This window comes from Oryza sativa, chromosome 11, assembly GCF_034140825.1.
Source record: "Oryza sativa Japonica Group chromosome 11, ASM3414082v1".
Taxonomy (NCBI): Eukaryota; Viridiplantae; Streptophyta; class Magnoliopsida; order Poales; family Poaceae; genus Oryza; species Oryza sativa.
In genome coordinates, this window is record NC_089045.1 from 23669286 (window position 1) to 23696205 (window position 26920).

The 26920-nt window shown below is 45.0% G+C and overlaps 1 long non-coding RNA gene and 2 pseudogenes across 1 annotated transcript; 2 read left to right on the top strand and 1 right to left on the bottom strand.

The window, feature by feature from the left end:
• The first annotated feature begins 63 nt into the window (after nt 1-63).
• LOC136353940 (uncharacterized) lies at nt 64-18180 on the top strand. The gene is made up of 2 exons (XR_010737508.1): nt 64-469; nt 17737-18180. It is a non-coding gene; the product is annotated as an uncharacterized lncRNA (long non-coding RNA).
• LOC136353962 (uncharacterized) lies at nt 11543-14352 on the top strand (annotated as a pseudogene).
• A 1645-nt stretch (nt 18181-19825) lies between the features above and the next one.
• Nucleotides 19826-26076, bottom strand: LOC107277884 (structural maintenance of chromosomes protein 5-like; annotated as a pseudogene).
• Nucleotides 26077-26920: the final 844 nt, after the last annotated feature.

The window sequence follows — 26920 nt, forward strand, 5'->3', positions numbered from 1 at the left end:
AAATTTCGGACAAATTTTTTTTTTAAAAAAAGCAAAAAGGCCCGCACTCCTCCCCCCAACCCTAACCCTAACCCATTTTCCCCCCACCGCGCCGCTGAGAGGCGATTTTTTCGTCCTTCGGCGCCAAATCCCCCTGCGCCGCTACCTCCAGTTCACGACGGCGCTCATCCAGCAGGCTGCTCCGGCGGCTCCGGCGCCCTTCCTGGCTGATAGCCTGCGACGCCGCTCGTCCTGCAGCCGGTGGCGGCGCCGCTCATCTTGCAGGCGGTGGCAGCAGCCGTGGCTCCGGCACCCCTCCTGGTTGCGAGCGGCTGCGATCCTGCACCCTGCGACGCCCCGACGCCCCTCCTGCCCCGAGCCCCCGACGCCCCTCCAGTCCTCGTTGTGCCTCCCCTCTTCGATCCGGCGACTTGGCATCTCGGCGACAGGGTTTTCGACGGCGTCACGGCGAGGAGGCACTGAAGCAGCGGTATGTATGTACATCGGATTTGCTCGACTCCATCCCTTATTCTCACTGATTCGTTGTCTCATTTTTCCACTTCGCCTCTCTTGGATTTGACATTATGCCCTTGTCCTGTTCTTCAGTGGTGTACACACTGAGCTATGTGATGAACTTGTAATGGATTTATTGGTGTATGCAACTATAATAGACTAATGCTTCCAAGATGACTTATTTCTTTTGAAATCATGAATTATATGACTGCAAAATTGTTCTCAGAGCGTCCCAGATTTTTTTTCCCATAAATTTCGGAAATTTCGGGCGAAATTTTCAAATTTGAATTCAAAAAATTTCGTACAAAATATTTCTGAAATTTCGGAAATTTCGGTTCTATCGCCCCCCCTGCGGCAGAAAACGTGATTTCGAAATTGCAAACCCTGAATCCAGCCATATAATACACGGATCAAAGAGATGAGAGAGGCAAAATAGACTTATTCCAAGTAGGAGCACGATGGACTTGTCGTGCCTTCGGGCCGGCCCAGCACGACTCGAGTCTTATTTGGTCATGCTTGAGTCGGGCCGAGCGACCCATTTGGCCACCTATAAGGACCGATAAATCATAGACCTCCCAGTAATAAATCTACTTTACTTTCCTTACCTCTTTTCCATCCTTACCTCTTTTCCATGATTGAATTATTGTTTCCCTCAATCATAAAATCGGGTGTAACGTCTTCTTCATTTTTGAAGACCGGTGCAAATCAACTTCTTCACTGGTTTCGGAAGTGGTTTTGTCCTACGTGGTACTTATGGGACCCACATGTTAGTGAGAAAACATTAACAGCCCCACATATGTCAGAAATCCTAATCTCACTTTTTTCCTTTTCCTCACCTCTCTCTCCCCTCTCAAATCTTTCTCGTTCTCTCTCGTACGCGTTGGGCAGTGACAGCGGCCAACATCGTTAGGGCAGCGGCAGGTGTTTGACTCATGTGGGAGCCAATGGCCAGCTCGCAGACGGTAGGTAAAGGTGACAGCACACAATGTTTGACTCATGTGGGAGCCAATGGCCAGCTCGCAGACGGTAGGTAAAGGTGACAGCACACAGGACGAAGGCAGTGTCGTTGGGAGAGGAGAGGGCTCAGGTGGTGGAGTGTGGAGCGAGGGGTGCAAGCGGCGCCTGTGGAGGAGCGCCAAAGGAGAGGGGGAGGAAGGGGTGGGATAGGAATAGGATTGGAACCAGCGGCAAAGGAGGAGGAGCACCGAGGGTTGGAACCGGCGGGTGGCTGCGGAGTAGTTGTCGGTGAGCTATTTCGTGTGCACGTCGTGGCAGACGACTCCTTCCCAACACGCGGCCGGCCGGCATTCTCCTTCCTGCGCGAGTCGCAGCCGGCCAGGTCGTCCACGCGTGCACGGATGGCCAACGAGCTTCTCCTTTCGCGTGTAGCTTACCGACAAGCTTCTCCCCTACACATCACCCATTGTGTCTCTGCCGATCTTCTGATGCCTCCCGACGATGGCATAGTGGAGACAAGCAAGATAATGCTTTGGTGGCATGTCCTTATATTTGGAAGCATATGCACTCGTCGGCTCTGCATCATGCCCTCTCCCCACCCCGCCCCACCGTGGCGGCGGCGCCCCTCCCCGCACAGAGCTCGAGTCAGAACTCCCACCGCCGCCTCGACAATGTTGGCCATTGTCTCTGTCTAGCGAGTATAGATGGCCATATGGCCCACGGCCGGACGGCCTGGCCCATGGCACGGCTCTTTGGCACGACATGGCCCGACCCGATAGTTGGGCCGTGCCTGCGGCGCTGCCTTGGAAGGGTCGGCCAGCCCGACACGACACGAAAGTTAGGGAGGAGAAATAAACTTATTTTAGCCATACGCAGACCAAAGAAGAGGGATTGTCTGGGATATGGGCCCGGGGATACCAAGCTTAGAGGGGAGAGGCCGCCCTCGGCGTCCACGTGGCATTCCCCCTGAGGGTGGCCGGGCCTGTGGATGAGTGGCAGCCATCCCGTCCGAACCCGAGGGGTCGGCTCGCCCCGACCCCTCCCTATAGCCACCACGTGGCTGCCACGCGTGTGGGGTTGGGTGGGCGTCCTCCAGCGCCCACTTAACCCCATTTATTGCGGGCGGAGCGAGCGTACCACGCTGCATTTAATGTGGCACGCTACGCACCTGCACTGCCTGCGACCGGTCTGTGACCGAATGATTGACAGAAGGGATGGCGGCAAGCCACTCACGCCCTGACCGTGTGTCAAGCGGCGTGAGGCAGGTATATGCCTCGTCCCGTCGTGATGGTGAGAGGCTCTAATCCTCCCACCAAATCCGGGGCCGGCTTGACCGCTCTGGATGTGCCCGGGATTTCATTCCCAGTGCATGCATGCCTCCCAAGTCCTCCTCCATTAAATGGTGAATGATAGAGGCACCCGCCGTGTTAGTCGGCGTGATTCGGTGGACCCCGCATAGCAGCCGATGTGCTAGTAGCTTCCGGGTTAAGGCACGAGACATGCATTAAATATAAAGAATATTTTTCCTCTTTCCTAGGTAGCTCTCGCATCACATGTGGAATCCCCTTAAAGTATAAAAAGAGGACCTTACCTAGCGAGAGAGGGGACGGGTTTTTGGATCCCTGGTTCCAAGGCTAGTTGAGCCCTAGCTTGTACACTAGGGATTCAGGGACTTACAAAGCTCAGCAAAATCATCGTATACAGGAGTAGGGTGTTACGTTTCCCAGCAGCCCAGACCTGTATAATCCCCTTGTGTCATCTTCACCGGCGGCTTGACCCCTTCTAGTGAACATTTCCCTCCGATTCCTCAAGGATTCACCCGCTGCCCCCGGCCGAACTAACAAAGGGGGGCCTCACGGTCCGCCGCTAGAGGAGTTCACCCTCCGATAGATAGAAATAAACTTATTTCAGCCATATATAAGGCACGGCCTAAAGAGGAGGGAAGCAAATAGACTTATTTTAACGATATATAAGTCACCTAAAGAGGAGGGAGGCAAAATAGACTTATTTCAAATAAAGCATGATGGGATATCGTGCCTACGGGCTGGCTCGGCCCGCCCCGACCCTTATTGGGTTGTGACTGGGCCTTAAGTGGAGAACGTGGGCTGTCACGGCCCGGCATGGCCGTTGAGCGAGCCGTGCCGACCCGACCAATCTCGAGCCGTGCCTGGGCCGTGCTGCGCCGGGCGGCCCATTTGGACATCTATGCTGGCGAGAGAGGATGAGAGATGAGAGAGGTGAGGAGAAGAAAAGAGTGAGATTATCATGACTAAAATGTGGGGTTATTATTATTTTCTTATTTTTTCTCTTACTGGCATGTTGGATGAAATCGCTATAAAAAAGCCAAGGGGCATGATTTTCTCTGGTTTTTAAAGATGGGGATGTGAAATACCCAGTATTAAGGTTGAGGGAGGTGATTCACTCAGGAGCAAGAGTTGTGGGAGGTAAAATAGACTTATTCTTTCAACCATTCCTCATGTTGTTTCGATAAAACTAGCAAGATGTCTATGCTTTGTTACAGGTAAAATGTCACTCTTTTCATCCTTATTTCCATATATGATATTCATTTGATACACTATTGTATAATAGAAGAAAATATTATGAATTAATCTATCTCTACTATTATAAAAATTAAAAATGTTTTCGCTAGATGTTTGGTACGTCATCCGTGTTTGAGTTGGTTTAATTTTAGGAATTGTCTATAGATCATTTGACAGAAACCCCCCTTAGGAATCTTGCAAATTTTAGACCACCTAATTGTTTTAAGATTCATGCAGGCAACCAAACCGTAAAAAACCTTTTCCTCTCCCGATTCCCCCTCACACCGCCGCTCCTCATTAGTGTGAGCGAGTTTCGCACTGCCTCCGCCATCGCTGCCCCACCGCGCCGCCGCCCAACCTCGCCTGTTGGCCGGAAGGCATCAACGAGATGTAGTTACTGCAATTACATCATGTCATTACTACGAGATGTAGTAACGACTATAACTTTCATGTCATTACCTTCGAAGATTAGTCTTTTGAAATTTATCTCTCCACAAGTAATAATATTATCATAAGTGTTACTACTGTCACGTTACTACAATCTCATCACGACGTTACTATAAAAGTGTGGTAAAGACTATAAGTTTTGCAGTAACAAAGCGTCTTACTGTATTTTTTGGATAGTGTTACTACATAAACACATGGTAATGTGTATCTGCCATGCAATAACTCTTTTACTTTTGTATAGTAACATGTGTATATGGTTAGCATATGAGACTTTTAACCCATATATTTTTGTTGCAATTCCTGGTTTACTATAATTCACCACAATGTTACCGTTAAAACTGCAGTAATGTCATAAATGATCTATAGTAACGTGACGTATTACCGCACTTCTACGATAACGTTACTACTGAAATATAGTAAAATGTTATGAGTTTCATAATAACATATTTATTTTGTTCTATGGTGGTAGTAAAAGAGATTAGAATTGGTCACAATATTCCTTTCTCACAAAGTGAGATAAAAAAAAACAATCAATAATCTTCAAACAAATAGCATTATTGGATGAATTGGTTAGAAGAACTTGCTATAAACTATGAGATCGTGGTAGGAGGGGGGAGGGAGGGGGGCATGGGAGAGGAGGGAGGGGAGGGGGTACAGAATAGTTACTCCACACCACCACCGTCTGACTCTCACGGGAGGGCGTTGCTTTAATTTGCTACTAGCTTGGGATCGAGGGTCGAGCTGTTGAAGGCATCAGTGGAGCTGGTGGCTTGCTGGCCTCCTAGGTCGTCGAAGGAAGCAGGTGTGCAGCTTGGAGACGCGGCTTGAAAAGAAAGCCTGATGACCACTTCATTGATTCGTTTTCAGCCGACGAGAGACAAGACGTCGTCGTGGAGTCTCCCTGCACAACGAGGGACGCGAGGGAGCTGATGCTGCGACGTGAGGTGGAGGCTGCCTACAGGAGAGGAGACTAGAGGTGAGGCAACACCCGTGTGCTTCTCTCTCCACTCAGGGTGCTGGGCGCAGATGATTTGGTTGAAGGCCGTGGCTGGAATCGAAGAGGAATAGGGAAGAACCTATCAATACCTTAGCTGGAGCTGTGGAGCATGTTTGAATGTTCACTAGCAGCAGGTGAAGCGCAGGATAGAAGACGGTTGTTACGATCTCTCTATCCTTCCAGCACTTTGGGAAATTTGGGGAAAGGGATGAACTGGAGAGAAGCAGAGGAAGAACAGAGAAAACTTGGGGGAGAGAGATAGCAGTAGTTGGGAGGGATTTGATTTCTCAGTTTTCTTATTCGATACCCTTCTCCAAGCCATCATCTGAGCTTATATACTCGCACATTTGTTTACAAGGCTTTAGGCCCATTCCGGCCCAAACAGTCGAACATTAGGCCTGCGCACTCTCTCCGCTCGCTTGCTAAACTTCACGGGATTGCCTTCAGTTGCTGGACCAGGAGCAGTGTCCGTAACATTTCCCCCTCCTTTGGAAACGGCTTGACCCCAAGCCGGTGCAGCGGGGAAACGAAGACGAAGAGCAGCTGCATCTTCCCAGGTAGCCTCCGCCGACGTTTGTCCCTGCCAGCGAACCTTGACTTGTTCCACCGCTCCGGCTCCCTTGCGATACACTCGGCGACTGAGCACATGGACAGGAACAGCTTCCTCATCAGCCGGCAATGTCACAGGAACTTGGATCTCATCGCTTGAACTTGGGGAAGAAGTGTGGCGCAGCTGCGAGACATGAACCACCGGATGTATGGAACAACTCGCTAGAAGTTGCAGGCGATACGCCACCTTCCCCACTTGCTCCAATACCTGAAAAGGTCCGAAATAATGGAAAACCAGCTTATGATTGGTGTGACCAGTCAGAGAGTGCTGAGCATATGGTCGTGCCTTCAGAAAAAACCAGTCCCCTACAGCAAAAACACGCTCAGATCGTTTCTTATCAGCCTAAAACTTCATACGCTGCTAGGCACGAAGAAGATGCTGTCGAAGCAATCTGGTGATCACAGCACGCTCTTTCAACCATTCCTCCAGGTCGGGTACAGCACTGGCAGAGATGTCCAACACGCCAAAATGACGAGGAGGATGACCATAGAGTACCTTAAACGGCGATATGTCCAAAGCCGAGTGATAAGCAGTATTATACCAGAATTCAGCAAGCGCTAGCCAATGAAACCATTTCTTCAGACAGGCATGAATGAAGCAGCGCAAAAAGGTCTCCAGACACTGATTTACTCGTTCCGTCTGCCCGTCCGCCTGAGGGTGATAGGCCGAGCTCATCTGCAATTATGTATCGGCTAACAGAAACAACTCCTTCCACAAGGCACTGGTGAAAATACGATCTCAATCAGAAATAAGATGATGGGGAAGACCATGGAGCTTGTAAATGTTGTTCAAGTAGGCTAATGCGACATCAAAAGCAGTGAAAGGATGCGCCAAAGCCACAAAATGAGCATACTTACTGAACTTATCCACCACCACCAGTATGCAATCGAAACCAGAAGAATGAGGCAATCCTTCAATGAAATCCAATGAAACATTTTGCCAAGCGTGCTCAGGAACCAGTAAAGGTTGAAGGAGGCCAGGGTAACGCACGCGTTCAGATTTTGCCTGCTTACAAACTGAGCAATCTGCTATAAAAGCACGCATTGCTTTGCGCAGCCCAGGCCAAGCAAAGAGGTTGCGTACTCGACAAATTGTGACATGAATTCCCGAATGTCCCCCAATAGCCGAACAATGCAGAGCTATTATAACTTTTGACTGCAATTGCTGATTGTTGCCTAGCCAAATGAGGCCACGGTAGTACAAAATTCCATTCTTCATAGAGTAATCCGGAAATGAATGAGGAGATAACAGCACCTGAGCCATAAGATTAGTAGTAGCTGCATCCTAATCATATCCAGTTTGCACCTTGGCCAACCATACTGGAACATTGGAAGAAACAACGCTCAACTGAAACACTTCCTCAGTATGACAGCGAGACAAGGCATCTGCGGCCTTATTTTCAAGACCCTTTTTATACACCAACTTGTATTGCAAACCAAGAAGTTTAGTGAGAGCTCGTTGCTGCCAAGGGGTAACCAGCCTCTGATCGTCTAAGTGAATCAAACTCCTCTGATTGGTGCGAATGATAAACTCTCCGAATTGCAAGTACGATCACCAATGGTCCACTGCTAATAAAATAGCCAAGCATTCCTTCTCATAGGTGGAAAGACCTCGATTCCGTGGTCCAAGCGATTTGCTGAGAAAAGCCAGAGGATGTCCTCCTTGCATGAGTACAGCTCCCACTCCTTTGTCGGATGCGTCGGTCTCAATTTCAAAGACCTTGGTAAAATCCGGCAAAACTAACACCGGAGCTAAAGTAAGAGCTGCTTTGAGAGCATCAAAAGCCGTATGGTGTTCGCTGGTCCATACAAAAACCACATTCTTCTTTAAGAGGTTAGTGAGTGGACGACTGATAATGCCAAAGGAACGAACAAACTTCCGGTAGTATCCTACTAGACCCAGAAACCCTTGTACTTCCTTGACATTAACCGGAATTGCCCAAGCTTGTACTGCCTTGATGTTTTTGGGATCGGTAGCCACCCCCGACGCACTGATCACATGTCCAAGATATGTCAAACTGGAACGAGCAAAAGAACACTTAGATCTTTTCACCTTGAGCTGATGTTCAGAAAGTAACTGTAACACTTGGCGAAGGAGAATCAAATGCTCCTGTAAAGTTCGACTGTAGATTAAGATGTCATCTATAAAAACCAAAACACCCTTCCTGAGAAGTGGAGCCAAAAGATCTGATTCATAATGCCTTGAAAAGTTGCAAGTGCCCCGATCAAACCGAAAGACATGACACGAAACTCATAATGTCCATTGTGTGTTTTGAAAGCGGTCTTGTGCTCGTCTTCAGGACGCATCCGAATCTGATGGTAGCCTGCTCGCAAGTCCAAACTGGTGAAAAGACTCGATCCAGCGAGCTCATCCAAGAGTTCATCAACAATGGGCAGTGGGTAACGATTTTTAACAGTGATGGCGTTCAGATGTCGGTAGTCAATGCAAAACCGCCAAGTGAGGTCCTTCTTTTGCACTAGCAACACTGGAGAAGAAAAAGGGCTTACACTAGGTTGTATCACCCCTTGTTGAAGCATTTCAGCCACCTGTCGTTCAATCTCGTCCTTCTGTGCTAGATTGTAACGATAACGACACAAATTCACAGGTTTGGCTTCGGGCAATAGGGGAATAGAATGATCGAAAGCCCGAATTGGAGGAAGCCCCTTAGGTTCCTCAAAAATTGGAGCAAATTCCAGTAGTAACTGAGAGACTTCAGCAGGAATGTCTGAGTCTTTGATAGCTAGCTCAACAGAACAGAGTTCAACCACTTGCAGCACAGCACTTCGGTGAACCAGCCCTTGCACTTGAGTAGCTGACAGAGTCTTGCAAGTTTGAGTATTGGCTGTCACCCCCTTCAAGCAAATCTCCTTCTGATTGTAATGAAACTGTAAAGTTTTGGCTCGCCAATCAACTTTCATAGGACTATGCTGCTCAAGCCAGTCCATTCCAAGAATCACATCATAATTGCCCAATGGTAACACTTTCAAGCTGGTTAAGAATGATTCCCCTTGAACCAACCAAAGACAGTCCACTATCTCCTTGTTACAATGCAGGATTCCCCCATCAGCAATTCTTACTTTGATGGCCGGCACAGCCCGTTGTTTACCCCCCAATTTATCATCCAAAGCAGCAGATACAAAGCTATGAGTACTACCCGAATCCACAAGCAACATAATCTGATGGTGTTGCATTAAACCCTGCAATCTCAAAGTCCCAGAAGTTTCAGTTTCCAACATGGCCTCTTTGGAAATCTGACAGACTTCGCCATTCACTTCAGTTTCTTCAGACTCAATTTCATCAGATACTGTAGCTGTCTGATTTTCGTCAAAATTCTCCAAGAGATCAAGCAGCTCTTCCACCACATGCAATTGAACAGTAGGACCACATTTGTGCTCGTGGCTCCAACGCTCACCACAAGTATGATACAAGCCTTTAGCCTTACGATAAGCCCGTAATGCAGCCACTCGATCTTCCATTGGTAGATTTCTGTCTTCTCCAGATACTCCTGTGCCTCCCAAAACACGTCCAGCTCCAATAGGTACAGCTCATCCAGGCCGAATTCCCCCACGGTTGTTAGCAGGAAATTCCACCCGTCGAGGTTCCCTCCGAACAATTTTGGCCACTTCATCCTGTAAGCAAGAAAGGTCGACAGCAGTATCCATATCCGAAGGACGATGTAACAGCACAGCAGCTCTAATTTCAGGTTTCAACCCTTCTAAAAATTGAGTAACAAAAAATTCTGGGTTCCAAGAGGGATGGTGGACATGAAGCTGGTGCATCAGATCGTTAAACCTCTTAGCATAGCTGGTTACCGACCCCGTTTGTCTAAGTTTGTTGAACTGTCGGACCACACCCTGAAACTCCTCTCTACCAAACTTAGCACAAACAGCATCAACAAACTCTTCCCAACTCATCATCTCAATATGGGCATTGGTAGTCTGCAACCAAACTAAAGCTCCCCCAGAAAACTGCAAGGCTGCTACTCCCACCCAGACTTCAGGACTGGTTCCACTAACCCGGAAATATGTTTTGCATTTCATCTTCCAGGCCTTAGGATTTCCCCCATCAAATTGAGGACAATCTACACGGGCGTTACCCCCATGGAACCAATTCCCATGACCCCTACTTGAACACTCTCCCGTTTCCCAAGGAAACCGATGGGTGAATTGAGGTGAACATGTACCCTTGGCCGGAGGAGACTTTGGAGAGGACTCCTCTCCAATAGCCTTCCCACGTGGAATCGTAGCGACGCGGTGGCCATTCGGGCCGTGAGATGATTCCCCCTCCATCGGAGCAGGTTCCTCCTCCTTTAGCGCCGGAACTTGCAGTTTCGACGGCGTCGGAAGCAGGGGAGGCAGATCCGAGGGCTTGGTGATGGTCGTTGGTGTTCGCGCCATCTGCTCTACTTGTTGCCGTAGTTCCCCCACCTTGGTCCGCAGGTCCGCCACGGCTTGATCTACCGCCGGCTTCCAGCCCGAGAGCTCCATCACCAGCGGTTTGATCTCTTCCAGGGAACCCACCGAAGTTTGGATCGCGGTATTTTGCTTCTGAATCGCGATCACCACTGCGACCAACTCCGACAGCTGATGCTCTATCTCTTGCGATTTCAGTTGTGCTCTCGAGTGATACCGAGGTTTCTCCAAGTAATCCAGGATGGTTGGCTCTGATACCTATTATTACGATCTCTCTATCCTTCCAGCACTTTGGGAAATTTGGGGAAAGGGATGAACTGGAGAGAAGCAGAGGAAGAACAGAGAAAACTTGGGAGAGAGAGAGATAGCAGTAGTTGGGAGGGATTTGATTTCTCAGTTTTCTTATTCGATACCCTTCTCCAAGTCGTCATATGTGCTTATATACTCGCACATCTGTTTACAAGGCTTTAGGCCCATTCCGCCCCAAACAGTCGAACATTAGGCCTGCGCACTCTCTCCACTCGCTTGCTAGACTTCACGGGATTGCCTTCAGTTGCCGGACCAGGAGCAGTGTCCGTAACAACGGTGTCCAGAGTTGAGACGAAAAAAAAGAGAGAAAAGAGGGTATGGATTTAGAAGGGAGGATTTGTGTGACGCTGAGTAATGGGGTAGACATGGCGTAGTTCTGCTGGTTGAGAAGGTGGTGTTAAACATTCAAAATTGAGGGTAGAGTTAGAACTGCCATAGAAGTAGATTGAACAAATCTTGCTTCTCTCCATGTCTCTTCTAATAAGAGAGAAAAATGAAGATATCGGAAAGACAGGCATTGCTGATGTAGCTTTGGGGAGGAAGAAGACCAGAGATGGGATAGGCACTGCTGATGACGCTGAGTAATGGAGCTCTTCTTTGCTTTACATCACTTTTCTTTGGCTCAATCAAATAAACCAGAGCGGCAAACACAAAATAGAGTACAGTACGAGCCTACTACGAGGCGAGGATTTTTTTTTATTCAGATACCATATGAAAATTATATATGGATTGATGGATACGCCATTAAACACTGAACATCATGATTCCACATGAGGGGATGGCCGTGAGAGAGGCGGCGAGAGCGGGGGCGGGAAAGGCGCTGATCACGGCGATCGTCTGGCCGCCGGAATCATCGTCGGTGTCAAGCAGCTTGGAGTCCCCTCTTGGGGGTTGTCTGCGAGCTAAGGGCGCGAAGGGGCGGGTGATTTTCAATTTGGCGAAGGTTGTGGTGGGCTCCCATGGCGGAGGGAATCTAGACTCCGGCTCCTATGTCGGAGGGAATCTAGACTCTGCTGTTCAAGCCCATCACTGTAGGGGTGAGTGCTCTAGGCCTTATCCTCTTGCGCATTTGGATCGCCATGTGCAACACCTTCGTGGTGGGCAACCGAACCTAGGGCTTCGGGTGAAGCGGCGTGAAACCCTAACCAATCGGGGAGGATTTGTGGAGGAGTGGCCGAGGGTGGGGATCGGAGGCGGAGAATTGAAGTAGAGAAGCACAATCCACGGAGACACTCGGCGATTTTCGAAGGTGGTGCGAGGTCGATTGGGGGCAATGGCGCATCAAGGGGGAGGCGCATGGCGTGGGCGCTTCAATCCGAGGCCGATGCGCAACTTCGGCGAGGGGAGAAGACCACAAGCTTCGACGTCGTCAGGGGGTGGTGAGTCGCTGCAGGGAATTGGGGGAGGAGCTCCAGGGGATCAAGCCCAAGCCATGGCTGCGCGAGGAGGAACAAAGCAGCAGTATCGCCCTGTTCAGCACAAGGAGCCAGCCAAGGAAACAGAGAAGGGTGATACCCCTGTGCCGCAGCCAGAACAACCTCTGCAATCCAATCCCCGTGCTGGTAACAATCCTATCCTACAAAGATTTTTTTTGTCAGAGATGCAAAAATGTTGGTCACCTGGCTAGGGATTGCAATGTTTCTGTTTTCTGCATTAACTGTGCCAAGCCAACTCATAGAACTGAGGATTGCCTGTATGACAAGCAACCAAGGCCAGTTGCTAAGCTTGTTGGGTATGGTGCCCCTGGTTTAGGCTGTATTCTTATTCAAAACACTAGGCCAGACTCTCCTAAAGAGCATGCAAATCCTTTGGCAATGGTGTCTATTGTCTTTGGGGGGGAACTTACTGAATATTAGCTTGAACAAGGTTTCACCCAGCAATTTAAGTGGAATTGGCAATGGAAAGCAAAAGCTATGCCTAATGGGACTTTTCAGCTGAGGTTCCCAAACAAAATAAAATTTGAAGAGCTATCCAACTTTGACTACTTCAATGTTAAGGGGACTGATGTTCAAGTCAATGTGAAAGAATGGACACAAGAGTCTGATGCAGTGGGGAAGATGCATACTGCTTGGGTGAAGGTATCTGGTATTCCTGATGCTATGAGAGGTTACCAGGCCCTATATGAAGTGGGATCTAACTTGGGAACAGTTATGGAAGTTGACATGGCCACCTTTAGGGCTAGCAATGTGATAAGATTTAAGGTTGGGATGATGGAGCTTGATTCTCTGCCCTTGAAGTTAATCCTTACTACACCTAAAGGTTTGCTGTACCAAGCCCACTTTGAGCTGGATGAAGTTGTTGAGCAAGGATGGTTCAATGAGAGTATCTTTGAGGAAGTTTAGGGAGGGTCAGAAAGCTTGCTGAAAAGCGGTCAGAAATCAGGTCAAAGGGATGGCAAACAGATTATGGAGATGGGTGATAAGATCAGTCCTGGTACTTTACTGGGAGGTAGTGGCTCAAAAGATGGTCCTACAAATATGTTGTGTCCTACTACAATGACTGAGGAAGGTCAAATCAAGTGTGCTCAGATACTGAGAGGCAGAGCATTGGCTTTTCAGCTTTAGGAAGCAGAGGCCAAGTTGATCACAGATTGTGGGATAGAATTAGGTATGACCAGTGGAGAGACAATCCTGACAAAGGAAACACAAGTTGTACCGACACAAGACAAAAATTGGGAGCAGGCTAGAAATAGAGGGATGGCAGTGAACACAATCAACTCTGAGGCAACTGAGGTGGGTGATGAAGTGATAGACAGGGAAGATGAAAGAGTGCACTTGGGTGACAGTGAGGATTATATGGATTCACAAGAATCTGAAGGAAGCTTTGCCAAAAGACTGGGATCAACTTAGTGGAGGACACTACGGGTAGTCAAGATGAAGAGATGAGAATGAGTAAAAGACTGAAGGAAAAGGAAGACTTGAAGCCACAAGATATGGCCATGCAAAGAAAGGAAGCACAGAATGCTTTTGTCAACAAAGGTCAGAATACAGTACCCTCTATTGTTAATGAATCAAATGTTTCTCTTATCAACATGGCGAATATTCTGGGTGTTAGTTTAGGATGTGCTAATGAAGATGTGGAAAGTAACTTGGATTTGATTAAAAATCTGGGATCTGCCAGAATTAACCTCTTTATGAAAGAGGGTGAAGCAGATAAAAATTCTGAAATTAGGAAAAAAGAAATGGAAGGCATGTTCACTGATCAAGAGTGGTCAGATGATGATTCTTCTGAAAATGACAATTCTACTCTTGATGAGATTGAACATATGCTCAAACAGGTCCAGTCCTCAATGAAAAAAAGCAATCAGAGGAGGGGAAACCTTGAGATTTTCAAGGTCACTCCCAAGAACTCAAAGAAAAAAGGTAAAGTAAATAAAAAAAGGAAATGAAAGGCTTATTTTGGAATATTAGGGGGATGGGTAACATTGAAAAAACAGGTCACTTACAAGATCTAATTAGAGAACACAAACTGGACTTTGTGGCTATTCTAGAAACAGTTAAACAGGATTTTTCAACTGAAATGTTAAACAAACTGAGCTCGGGGAGAAATATGCATTGGAGTTGGGTGGCTGCTCATGGTAGATCTGGGGGAATATTAGTGGGAATGGATAAGGACAAAGTCAATGTCTTAAATGAGAAAACTGGGAAGTATTTCATAAGACTTAAATTGTCGAATGCTGACAACAAAAAAGTCTGGGATCTTATGGCAATATATGGGGCAGCGCAATCTGAACAGAAAGCTGAATTCCTGACTGAATTGGCTAAGGAATTTTACTCCCAAGGTTCCCCTTTAGTGGTGGGTGGTGATTTCAATATTCTGAGAAAGGAAAGTGAAAAAAACAAGATAGGTGGATATACAAAATGGAGTTTCATTTTCAACTCCATCATTGATCAGGCAAATCTTAGAGAAGTTCAGATGAGTGGGAGACAGTTCACTTGGTGTAATTTTCAGGACTCTCCCACTCTAGAGAAACTAGATAGAGTTTTCATTAACAATTAATGGGAAGACATTTATCCCCTTACCACTGTTAGGACTTTGGTTAGGGCCATGTCTGATCACAATCCCATGTTAATGGAAACATGACAGAATATAGCTCCTCAGAGTATATTCAGGTTTGAGCAAAGTTGGTTTCTGAGGGAGGATCTTACTTCAGTAATGGAAGAGATTTGGAACTCTGATTATAGGGGGAACAGTATGGAAAGATGGCAAAAGAAGTTGAAGTTTTTAAGAAGAAAACTGAAAGGCTGGAACAAAAACTGGGAAGGAGAAGAATACAGAAGGAGGAAAAAAGAAATCATGGATAAGATTGAAGAGATTGATATCCTAGCTGAAACTGTTGGGGTGGATACCAACATTATGAACAATAGAAGAGCCCTTGATGCCCAACTCAGATATGTGGTTAGAGAGGAGAAAATTAAATGGTTTCAAAGGTGCAAAGAAAAGGAGGTCTTGGAAGGTGACTGTAATACCAAATACTATCACACTAAGGCAAATGGAAGGAAAAGGAAGAGCTAATACTATCACACTAAGGCAAATGGAAGGAAAAGGAAGAGCTTGATCCATTCACTTGTGCAAGATGATGGTGTGATTTCTGGCCAACAAAACTTGCTATCCTATATTACCAGCTTTTATAAAGAATTGTTTGGTCATTCTAAAGAAAACAATGTCTCTTTAAACATGGAGGGGGTGAGCAAGGTTAAGGAGGAAGACAAAGTGGAATTAACCAAGCCTTTCAGTTTAGAGGAGGTGAAGAAAGTCGTTTTTGAATTAAGAAAAAACAGAGCCCTAGGGCCAGATGGTTTCCCTGGTGAATTTTACATGAGATTCTGGGATATTATCAAAAATGATCTCTTGGAACTGATAAATGACTTTCATAAAGGTTTACTGAATGTCGAGAGATTGAATTATGGCATTGTTACTCTTGTCCCTAAAACAAAAGATGCTGCACAAATACAAAAATTCAGGCCTATCTGCTTACTCAATGTGAGTTTCAAGATCATCACCAAGGTGTTGATGAATAGATTGGACAGGATTATGATGTATATTATTTCCAAGAACCAAACAGCCTTTCTCAAGAATAGGTTTATCGTGGAAGGGATTGTCATTCTGCACGAACTTCTGAACTCTTTACATTAAAAAAAACAGAGCATCCTTTTTAAGGTTGATTTTGAGAAGGCATATGACAAAGTTGATTGGGTGTTTGTATATAGAATGTTGAAATCAAAAGGCTTTCCAGACTTATGGTGTGATTGGGTTATGAAAGTGGTGAGAGGGGGCAAGGTCGCTATTAAAGTGAATGATGAGATTGGCCCCTATTTCAACACTCACAAAGGCCTGAGACAGGGGGATCCTCTTTCACCCTTGCTGTTTAATTTAGCAGCAGAAACACTCACCTTGTTGGTGCAAAGGGCTGAGAGCAGTTCCCTTTTGGAGGGTTTGTCAGTTAGTGAGAACAATAAGGTGACAATTCTGAAGTATGCTGATGACACGATATTTATGATCAAAGACAATGTGGAGCAAGCTAGAAACCTGAAATTCATCCTGTGCCTTTTTGAACAATTATCAGGGTTAAAGATCAATTTTAACAAAAGTGATGTGTATTGTATTGGAGAGGCTGTGGAGAGAGAAAATGTTTACAGTGAAATTTTTACCTGTAAGGTGGGTTCTTTTCCCATGAAATACCTAGGGTTGCCTATTCACAAAAAGAGGTTACTAAACAAAGACTGGAAGTCTGCTGAAAATAAGATGGAACATAAGATGGGGGGTTGGCAAGGCAAACTCCAGTCCATTGGGGGTAGGCTGATCCTTATTAATGCTAGTCTTAGCAATGTACCTTTATACATGCTGTCTTTTTATAAAATCCCTCAGGGAGTCAAAGAGAGAATGGATTTCTTTAGAAGGAGATTTTTTTGGCAGGAAGACCAAGGTATAAGAAAATACCACTTGGTACAATGGCCTGTAATCTGTTCTCCTAGGGATCAAGGGGGGTTGGGTGTTCTGGATTTAGAAACTATGAATATTGCTCTGCTGGGAAAATGGATATGGAATTTGGAGAACAAAGAAGGTTGGTGGCAAGATATACTTAGGGATAAGTATCTGAGAAAAAAACCTCTCTCTGAGGTTAAGAATAAAGTGGGGGATTCTCACTTTTGGCAAGGTTTATTGGAGATTAAAAACACCTTTTACAAATTCTGTACTAAGAAACTGGGAGATGGCAAATGAACTTTATTCTGGGAGGACAATTGGATTGGAGGTAGGCCTTTAAATGAGCAATTCTCAGACCTGTACAGTATCACTAACACAAAGCACATCACAGTGGATAAGGTTCTGCAGGGGGGTTGGGATAAAGTCACTTTCAGAAGAACTTTACATGGGATTAGGCTTGAGGACTGGAATAGAATAAAGCAGCAATGTGCCGCTATCCATCTGCAGAATGGCCACAGTGATAAGCTCTGGTGGAATTTGACAAAAAACGGCTCTTATACAGTCAAGTCAATGTACAGAGCTCTCAAACTGCAATAGTTTTCATGTCCTTTGAAAAAGATTTGGTGCATCAAAGCTCCCCTGAAGATTAGGGTGTTCCTCTGGTTATTTCTCAAAAACAAAATCCTGACTAAGGATAATCTTTACAAGCGTGGTTGGCAAAAGGGAGACAAAATCTGTCAGTTTTGCTGTAGGGAAGAGTCCATACAGCATTTGTTTTTTGAATGTCCCTTAGCAAAATTGATCTGGAATGTGGTCATTTGTGCCCTAAATCTAAAACCCTTCTCAAATAAAACCCAACTTTTTGGGCCTTGGTTATCTGACTTTGATAAGAACACAAAAAATTTGATGATGGTGGGGATTACTACTGTTATCTGGGCCATCTGGAAGTCCAGAAACAGAGCGTGTTTTGATTATGTTCTTCCTAAAGATCCTATAGAGGTTATCTTCTTGGTTTGTAATTTGATTGAATCATGGACTGTTTTGCAGAGATCGGAGGCAAATCGAAAAAAGCTGGAGCTAGGGGTCCGGGTGGTAAGGCAAGTTGCAAGTGATGTTTACAACTCAAGATATGGCTGGCGTCCCCACGTTAGAAGATTGGAATGAATGAAGGATGCTGATGTGTGGAATGCTGGTGCTTATGACCGTTTTGAAGCTTCTGTGTTGCTTAATAGATCCCCTTCTAGCTTTGTGTTTCTTCTCTGGCTCTGTTAGATCAGCCAGGAACTAGCAATCTCCCTCAACCAGTTGTTTTGCTGGTTTTTTTTGTAGGAACCCTATTTCTGGGTTTTCTATTTCTTGTTTAGAATCTGTAAGACAACTATGCCGTTCCATTAATGGAAAGGGGGGCCTTGTGTCCTAGTTCTAAAAAAAAATATGAAAATTATATAGATTGTATTTTGTATTATATATTTTAATATTTTTTAATGGTGATGTCTTTTTGTTAATAAGAATTTACCCAGATTGGGTCATGACTATTTGCCACCCTTAGATTTAGTGTTTAACTATTTACCACCCATTATCAATGACATATGGACCTCATCTAAGAGTGGCAAATAGTTAATTTTTCCAATGTCTACAACATTCATGGACTTACATTTTGGGAGTCAATGAACGATTCAAAATATTTCCTGAGACCGAGCAAAACATTTTTTTTTCGAACGAACCGATACTTAGACAGTGCAAAGTTTCATTCAATATAGCAGAAAAAATTATGGACTATAACCCAGCAAAACTATAGTCAGCAAACACCCCCCCCCCCACCCCCACACGGCCACACTGGCGTCACCTACACATGCAACCAAGGAACATTACTGAACCGGCCACCGCTAAGCATGACTGGCCGTTGCAAAACAACATATGGACAATTATAGGCATTGATGTCCTTCCTCAAACAGATCAATGAGGTTTTTGCGAACAGAAATTTGAGCAAGAGGGATCACTCATTTTATTTTTGATTGAAGATTATAGTTATATTTTTTTTTATGACCAAGAGAACTCATAATTATGTTTTATGTTAAATAACCTGTTGCAACGCACGGTTATTTTGCTAGTAGTAAAGAAAAACTGTATGGAGTATCTTCTCTGCACTGATATAGCTAAATGTGCTACCTGTCATCAGAGGAGAATATAAAGGAGATCACTCTGGGGAAATAAACTTACACAATTTTATTTTAAAGCTCTTAATTCATAAAACTCAAGAAGAAATTTATTGCTATGTTGTGTAGTTGCCAGCAGTGTAGTTGCCAGCAGTATTATGAGAAACAATAGAGAAAGATCTCTGCTAACTGCTAAGGAATCACCACCATCCCTATTCTGAATGTAAAAAAACTGCTAGGGGCTCATTCCTTATGACAAACTGACGCTAAACAGCTGAAGCACAATGCAACTATGCCACTATGTTAGTAAAAAAAAGTAAGAATTAAATAAATCGGTGCACTTGTACCTCATGTTGCCAGTTGTTTTGATACTCCAGCAAAACATTTTGATTAAGAAAAAGCATAGAATTTGCTTCAGATTCAATACCTTGTATGGCACAATCCAGTTCTTTTCCCATGGTAGTAGGCATCTGCAAATAGAGTGGAACAAGTGAAACCATCAACAGATGGGTGCTAAGTGCTAGCATATGCTGATAAGTGATAGGTTAAGTGGTTTGTTAGGACAAAGTAAATGCCAGCACATTTCCAATTATTAACTCACTTGAGAAAACAGAATAAGAAATCCAGATTTAAAATAACAAACAATAGATTATTAAGGGGCACCATAAATCCTGAACAATCAAACAAATAGCTGGGATTTCTATGGAGAACTCCAACAAATAAAGGAACTAAGATTGGCAGAATTGTTTTAGATGAGAAGACACTAACATGCTGGAGCCTAGGCGCTTCAGACGTGATTGAGATGCACAAAGGCTGTTGGGATATAATGCTGTTGTTACTGTAGTTACCACAATCATGATCTGTGGGTCCCTGGTACATGTCCGTGGTATGGAATCCCCCACTAGACAAACATAAGATATGGGGTGTACTCTCCTATCATGAATCCATGCTGAGGTTCATGAACCCAATGCCACAAAGTTTCATAGAATATCAAACCACAGCCTTGAATCAAACCCAACAATGTCGGTGAACTCTTCCTGATTGCCAATCACAGCACGTGCTGGCAGATTGCTGGCAAACCCCAAATCAGATCACCACATCATGCAATCTGATTATTGTTTCGATAGTGTACTGCAAATATGGTAACTATGGTTTCTTTAATTACTATAATTCCTTTTAAGGTTCCATGTAATCAAATGCAAGGAATATGAACAGATTAAGAAGCCTAGTTTGTGAAAGTAACTAGTTTCTCACAAGCATACCTTGTATCAAGCTCAATAGAAGCCATATTCTCTTGTGTGCAACTCCGTTTGAGAACAACGGCTCTAATAAGCAAATCCTGAGAGAATTTAAATAAAATTAAACCAAACACAAATTTGATGATGACCTTGAAGATTAATAAAATATTGGTTGTCAGCAAAAGAACTTCCAGGCTCTGCTAACCTTGAATTTTAGCACTACTTGAAATCGCTGATCAAACTTTGCCACCTGATCAACAAACTTTATTTTGCTGGACTCCGTAACTTTCTTTTTATATATGCTCACCAGCATTATTCTTTTCCTAACTAGAGGTGCAAAGACAAGATACAAGTAGAAGAACAGCAAAAGTTATCATACCAACATGCTTCTTTATTTCGTCTTGCTTCCTTTTCTCATGCAGCATCTCCTCCTGGAAATATGGCAATAAAAATATGAGCGCTATAAGAAATGGACATTAATTATATCCATATCTAGTTCTGTGAATAGAATTTAAACCTATGAAACATTTATCCTGTGAAATTTTGCTGCTTCATCTTCTAATTGACTCGGTGTCATCAATAGCATCTTTAAGGCTTCACCTGTACCTTCAATGTCTTTCATGTGCTTTTGTTTTTGAGATCGAAGCCTTTCGATGTCACCACTCACCAACATCTAAATCTGCACCAGTAAGCTGATAAGCATTAGGCACCAGCAGATCAGAATGCACAAACCGAGTAGCTAACAAGCATTAAGGTTGAGACTGGCACACATACTGCCCATAAAAAAAGGGGATGGATCACATCATCTACAAATGCTGATAAATGGCCACTATATCTTGATCTAGAACACCGGTAGTGGTTATTTGGGGTTCAAAAGTCAGACATGCCTAACTTAGGTACATCATCTGCTCTGTTATGTGTTTCATCTGTTCCTATATACTATATAGACATAAAAAAAAAAGGAGAAACGGGAGAGAACACACAATTGAGGATTCAGGCGTTATCCAATGCAGCTTGATATAGATTTATGAAGTGGACATAAGCAGTCATACCGAATGATCGAAATTAGCGCGACTAATTAAAACATCTTTCACGGCAGGAGGAGCTTCAAAAACTTGATCAAGTCGTGAGTAGATGCCAACTTCCTGCATCTGCAAAAAAAATAACAATACTAAATAATTTATCTTACCATTCTTTTACATATGGCATGTTTTGTGGAGTAAGAGGGAACAGAGGCTGAGAAAGCTTTAAGATTGATGAAGCCACCAGAAGAGAACGGCTGTAGGGTCCTTCAAATGAATATTTAGGAAAAACAATAGATGATACGTCGTGTAATCTAGCATCAAATCTGAACGCAGAACTTACAATGGCAGTTAATTTGACAAATAATAGGAATAGGAACAACTAGGAAATTAATGCGGAACAAAAAAAATAGGGCACATTGAAAAGGAGTAACAAATGACAAATATCGATGCTCTCAAATGGTAAATGCCCTTCTTTTTAGACTAAATTGCTTAGGCAATGCCTGCTGACCTCCATCCTGAGTAACAAATGACTGACATATAAAACAAAATGGCAGTTAATTTGTTTACAGATGTAATATTTTCCATAGGAGGAAAAAAATCAGATCGTGGTGGTTCATGGTTTCCAAGTCAATGACGACAACAAACAAGGGACTTTGTTCTAGAAATAGTTCACATAGATGCCATCCTACTGGAAAACAACCATGTCCTGTAACTGGAGGATAAATTTCCCCTTTACATATCTTGACTATGAGCAAGAAAAAGAAAACACAACATGCATTGGCACAACAGAAACAGCAGGCACTGGTAGAATGTGTTGTCCTGGCTTTCCATATTTTCATTGAAATGTCAAAATCAAGTAAGGCATAAGTAAGCATCACAAAATACTATCATAATATTTGTACCTTCCATATATAGTTTGGGACATGGCCTTCCAAGTATGAAGCGTGAGCCTTATCCTGAATATTTACCTGAGAATAGTACAAAGAACAAGACAATGGTTGTACTTGTATCATATGCAAAGCAAACAATGGTAGACAAACATGCATGTAAACAAACCTCAAGGAAAACAGGTCCGTAAACTTCAGTCCTGAACTTGTATCTGTTATCTTGCACCCAGTTGTATGCTTCTTTGATTTTTTTTTCAGCACCACAACATCTCACTCTTTGGAGAATCTTATAGTTTCCATTTGCTTCAATCTGTGATAAAGCAACATGTAGCCGAGTCTTGGATGAAATAGAAATTAATAGGCAAAACAGGTTACCTATCAGAGCACTTCCTCAGATTCTCTCTCTCTCTTCTTTTTTTTTCGCCGGGACGGTGAAGAATGCCGACCGATGTATATTAAGGAAAAGGGAAAAACTATACAAATGCAATGCGTCAAAGCACCGCCATTACAACAAAAAGCAAATTACAAAGTCTGTAATCTCTCTAAAGCTGGCGCCGCAGCAACATTCAACGAGGTAACTAGCCCTGCTGATTTCCAAGTTTCCCATTCATCACACATGGTCACACACAGCTGCGTGACCGACGAGGTTGTTTCCCTCGAAAACCCGTGCGTTTCGCTCTTTCCAAATCAACCATGTAACGAGGATGACCCCGGCGTCGAACGTCTTGCGATCGATCTTCGCAACAGTTTGCCGGGCAGCGAGCCACCAACCGGCAAAGTCTGAGGACGGCGGCGAGCAGGAGAGGCTCAAACGAGCCTGAACCTGCACCCAAACTTGCTGCGAGAAGGTGCAGGCTTGGAAGATGTGTTGGTAGGACTCTCCATCCTTAGAACAAAGGTGACAAATTGGTGCGAGCTTCCAGCCTCGGCGCTGCAGGTTATCAGCTGTTAAACAGGTATTGCGGACCGCAAGGAACATGAAGAACTTGCATCTCGCTGGCGCGCGGGATTTCCAGATAATCTTGCCGAGTGGGCAAGATGTTCTACCAGCCGAAAGGATAGAGTAGGCAGACCGCACCGAGAAGTCGCCGTTAGGTGCCGCCTTCCAGATCATAGAGTCAGTACTTCCGGGGTCGAGAGAAATCCCGGCGATCACGTCCCAGAGCGCAAGGTATTCCCCCATCGCTTGGACAGACAGGCCGCCCCTAATATCTGCAATCCAGGAGTTGTCGCAGAGAGCGGCAGCCACCGTGATGTCACTCAGCTTGACGAAGGAGAAAAGAATTGGGAATCTGTACTGCACTGATCCTCCGTCTGGCAACCAGTTGTCGCACCAAAACGAGGTAGAGGCTCCGTTCCCCAGCAGTACTTTGCTACCAGCGGCAAAGCAGTGCAGCGACTTTCTGTCAGCTAGAGGTGCAACACGCGTCCAAGGATGCTCTGGCTCAGCACGGCGCAACCAAATCCACCGAGTGCGAAGCGCAATTCCCATTAGGCGTAGGTTTCTGATCCCTAGTCCCCCCTGCTCGACAAAGAGGCAAAGCTTCTCCCAAGCCACCAAGCTGCAAGAGCCCGCAGCATCTTCATCACCCTTCCAAAGGAAACCCCGGCATTTCTTCTCAATTTCGTTGATCGCCCAGGCTGGTAGTTCCAAGACGGACATGAAGTAGAGTGGGAGCGCCATTAACACATGCTTGATCAGGGCTAGACGGGCATCTGGAGATAAAAGCTTGGGCTTCCAACCAGCCAAATTTTTGGCAAGCCTATCCATCATCGGTTGGATTTGCACTTTCGTCGGTTTACTCACAGAAAGCGGCAGCCCTAGGTAAACAATCGGCAATTGCTTGATCGGGCATGTCAACACCTCTGTGACCTCTTCAATTTGAACAACAGTGCAATGGATCGGGGTCAACGAGCTCTTGGCTAGGTTGGAAACCAAGCCGGTGGCGTCACCCATCAACTTAAGTATGAAGTGGATCGTCAGCGCGTCCCGCCGAGAAGGATGGAAGAAGATGATGGCATCATCTGCATAGATTGAGGCGCGAAGTGGCAAGGAACCCGTAGCAAGTGGGGAAAGCACGCCACGGCTCGCTGCCGTGGAGCAGAGAGCCGCAAACGCCTCCATCACAATGACGAAAAGCAACGGCGAGAGTGGATCCCCTTGCCTGAGTCCCAAGCTAGCTTGATCCTTTGAGTGTCTCTACCATTGATGGTGACGGTGGTTGACGAAGTGAAAAGCAGAGCTGAAACACAGTCACGCCATCGAGCACCGAAGCCCAAATGTCGAAGCAGCTCCAAAAGGAATTCCCAAGATACCGTATCAAAAGCTTTTGCGATGTCAATCTTCAACAGCATGGCAGGCGTTTTGGACCGATGCAACTTCTTAACTACACCATGAACATAGAGGAAGTTCTCTTGTATTCTTCTGCACCTAATGAAGGCCGACTGTGCAGGCCCGATCAATTCATCCATTCTCGGGGCGAGACGGAGTGCTAGAATTTTGGTCAGGATCTTGGTGAAACTATGAATCAAACTAATTGGGCGAAAGTCAGTTAGTTGATTCGGGTCCTCTTTCTTGGACAGGAGGATGATGGAAGCTGTGTTGACGAGATGCAGGTGCTGGGAATTCACTCTCCAGGCTAAGTTAAGGGCCGCAACCAAGTCATCTTTGATAATTCCCCAACAAACCTTGAAAAAGGTGGCGCTAAAACCATCTGGCTCTGGCGCCTTGTCACTTGGTGACGCCATGATCGCCTTTTTCACCTCATCCTTAATGATGTCGCCCTCCAATTCAGAGAGATCGTGGGCCGCCAAACCAATCAAACCGAAATTAACGGATGCCGAAGGTGGACACGGCGTCCCCAAAATATTGAGGAAATAGTTGTATGCAGCTTGTAACTTATCTTCTTCAGTGGTAGCATAGACACCATCATGACAGAGGGTAGGAATTGCTTTCTTTCTTCGACGTGCATTGATCTTAAGGCGAAAAAATTGTGCCGTTGTGCCGCTATGCTTGAGGAATAACAGCCTGGCTCGCTGACGGAGCCTAATGCGCTCCAGGGAGGCGAGAGCAAGGCATCGTCCCTTCAAGGTAGCACGCAGCGATCGCTCCTCTGCCGAGAGAAGCCGGTCGTCCTGGGCCTTGTCCAGCTGAAGAATAATTTCATGAGCCACTGCGAGCTGCTGCCGAAGTTCGCTGATTCGCCTAGCCCCCCACGAACGAAGAGATGCGGCAGTAGATTTCAACTTGAGATGAAGGGAGGAAACAGAGTTGGAGCCCGACGGCGCAGCTGCCCAAGCTTGCCGGACCACTTCCTCAAACCCATCTAGCTTGGTCCAGAAAGACTCAAACTTAAACTTTCTCGGACGGTGCATCATGTTATCGCAAGTCAAAAGCAGAGGGCAGTGGTCGGATGCGGACGAACTGAGAGCTTGCAAATGGGCATCCTGGAAAAATTCCTCCCATTCCCCATTAATCAACACTTTATCAATTTTGGTTAAGGTTGGCTGCTCTTGTTCACTGCTCCAAGTATACCGGCGCCCGAACAGATAAACTTCACGGAGCTCCAGAACGTCAATAGTTTGTCTAAACTTGTTAATCAGTCTGCGATTCACATTGCCATTTTTCTTGTCACCCTCCGAGGCCAACAAGTTAAAGTCACCAACCAAACACCACGCCCCCACTGCAAGCTGCCCTCTCTCTCTCTCTCTCTCTCTCTCTCACACACACACACACACTAAGAGAGATTCTGTGTCTGTGCTTTCATTTTTTAATTATTTATATCCCAGTTGGGTTTTGCAATTTGCTCGGAGTCACAACTATGCAGAAACATAAAATTAGTCGCAGGCTTAAATAATGACAGGAGCAGATAAACTGTACAGAATACTTGTATGTCACATATGTAAAAGAAAAAGAAAAAGCTAGTGGAAAGAAGGCAAATAAACTAACCATTTCAGCTTTAGGTGCTTCATATGGTTGTAGATCATGTTCCCTCTCAGCAGCAGCAAGAGCTTCCTTAGCCTTCAAGATCCTTTGCTGAACAGAGATTTCTTGTTGTTTTAGATCTTCTATGTCCTTCATTTTTTTTTTTTGACGTAAGAAGGTAGAGCTGGCTCCACCTTATAGCCATTTCATTAATAGAAATGAGGTGATACAAACATAGAAAAAGAAAATAAAATAGAAAGAAGGAGAGAGAAAGAAAAACGGAAAAAACAGACAGAAATGCAGGAATTTACAATGGTGATGGTATTTACAGATTAAGGTTGTAACTGTAGGAGCTGACACCAAGATTCAATCTTGGACTTGGCAGTTCCTGTAGCTCGATGAGTCCAAAGCTCAAGGGAGCTTGTTCATTATAGCCCTCACTTGTTCATTCTGATAGAGAAGACATGGAAATGACATACAGCAGTGAAATAGTTCTAGAAATTTGATTTCGGTATAGAAGAGTTCATTCCAGTTGCAGTTCCTTGTCTGTAACATATTGCTTATTCATGTTTCCGCTATTTGGTTGCTTGTCCTTTTTATAATTGAAGTATGGGACATTCTCTTTCTTGAGCTCTCTACAAGTAGGGAAAAACAAATAAGATGGGTATTTTACTAGAACTCAAAACATTAACCTCGCCAGTTTGTTATATCCACTGGTAATACAACAATGTATCTCCTAACCTCTCCCTGTCCCCCCCCCCCCAATTCCTTTTAGTTATAGTTACTCCCTAAGTAAGTGGAGAGCATATTTTATACCCCCATATACTAACTGTTCTTGTTCTCTTGCATTTAAGGTGCACTCTGATACTGCATGAGCAGCCACAGTGGTGAGAAATAGAGTGGAGTCGATTTATTAAAAAACCACAGATATATTGAGTGCAAACAATTTGATTGCATAAGCTCCTTGAATATGAAAAAAAAGTTTAACAGGAGATGAAAA